The following is a 2,171-nucleotide window of genomic DNA, read 5'->3' as shown; positions in this document are numbered from 1 at the left end:
CAGACCTGAGTTTGACTTGTATCCCAAAAGCAGAGCTATTCCAGATAACATGAAGCCTTGTGAACAAGTTTCTGTGCACAAATGCTGACTCTACATGTACAGTATATTTAATAAGATCACCTATGAGTAAAAAGAATTGAACTAAGACTTCATAGTTTGAGATTTGAGAATGTCTAAGCTAACTACTTGCTAATACTAAAAAAGCCTTGCTCTTCAAAAGAACATAAAATAATCTAGGACCTCTAAAACATATCATCCATAAGATCTCAGAATAAAAATCACTAAACAGATAAAGAAACTGGAAAATATGACCTAGTATCAAGAAAAAGGGTGATCATTAGAGACTAACCCAGATGTTGGAATTAACATACAAGAATGTTAAAGAAATTATCATAATTAACTACATTCAAGGACATAAAGTAAAATATGCTTATAACAAAAGAGAAAATATGAAATTTCAGCAAAGAAATAGAATCTCTTAAAAAGAACAAAATGAAAATTCTAGAACTGGGAGTATAATATCTGAATATATGTAAATACACACACGCACATACACACACCTAGCTAGGTTTATCAACAATTGGGAAATGAGAAAAAAAAATCTTAGTGAAGTTGAAGATAAGTGAATAGAAATAGTGAATAGAAAAGAGGAAAAGTTAAGATATGAAATGAATGATATAAATGAAATATATGAATTGATGTGTGATATGAAAACAACCCAAGAGACTGATTTGATGGTATCATAACCTCTGGCATATATGTAATTAGGATTCTAGAAAAGGGACAGAGAGCGACAAAAATGTTTGAAAACATAATGTTTGAAAATATCTCTAATTTGATAAAAGATACAAATATTTATATTCAAGAATTTCACCAAATTACAAGTATGGTAATAGCAAAAAAAAAAAACCCTCCACATCATTTTAAATTATTGAAAACCAAAGATAAAGAAATAATCATCATAATAACCATAGAAAAATAATAAATTATACTCAGAGGAACAGTTCCTTGAAATAACTTTGGTTTTTGCATCAGAAACAGTGGAGGCCAGAAAATAGTAGGAGAAACATTAAAATACTAAAACAAAAGAACTGTTTATTCAGAATTCTGCATCCTACAAAAATATCATTCAAGCATGAAGGTATAACAATGCTTTCAGATAAAAGAAAACTAAGAAATTTGTTCATGAGCAGATCTCCATTAAAGAAATTCAGAAGAAAGTACTTTAGACTGAAGGATGATTACAAAAGATGAAAACCTGAAACAGAATAAGAATGATGAACATTGGAAATGATGACTTGAGAGGCTTATATAGAACAACAACCATGAAGAAATGAAATTAAAAAGGCCAGTCGTGGGACGCCTGGGTGACATGGTCAGTTGAGTGATGGACTCTTGATTGTAGCTCAGGTCATGATCTCTGGGTTGTGGGATGGAGCCCTATGTGCCCTCTGTGCTCAGTGTGGAGTCAGCTTAAGATTCTCTCCCTCTTCCTCTACTTATATGTATTCTCTTGATCTCTTGAAAAAAATTATGAAAATTAAAAATAAATAAAAAAAGAGGCCAGTAGAGGATTTAGTCTTGGCAGTAATGATGAATAATACACTCTAAAATGAGAAATTATGAAGACAGGAGAAAAAACATATAAAACTAAAAGCAGAATGACACAATCTAATTAAAGTAAAATGTAGCTATCAGGGGCGCCTGGGTGGCTCAGTGGGTTAAAGCCTCTGCCTTCGGCTTGGGTCATGATCCCAGGGTCCTGGGATCGAGCCCCACATCGGGCTCTCTGCTCCGTGGGGAGCCTGCTTCCTCCTCTCTCTCTGCCTCCCTCTCTGCCTAGTTGTGATTTCTCTCTGTCAAATAAATAAAATATTTAAAAAAATGTAGCTATCAAAACAGTTATGGTCAACAGTCATTTGCGGCAATTATGTAAGTTCATCTCAAAACACTGAATTGGGAAACACAGAACCTTTGCTCCTTGGGGAAATACCGAGTTAGGTTCTTGTAAGCCTCTAATCACAACATCAACCAAGACCTAACCTTGTATTATGTTAGTTTCTGTTTAAAGACACCTCATTTAATATATATTTCTCATCAATAATTTACTATATGGCTTTTGAATGATTTAAGGCCAGGGATTGTGGAGGCCATTGAATTAAACAGGTTCA

This window comes from Meles meles, chromosome 2 (assembly GCF_922984935.1).
Source record: "Meles meles chromosome 2, mMelMel3.1 paternal haplotype, whole genome shotgun sequence".
NCBI lineage: Eukaryota > Metazoa > Chordata > Mammalia > Carnivora > Mustelidae > Meles > Meles meles.
This window is presented reverse-complemented; position numbering follows the sequence as displayed.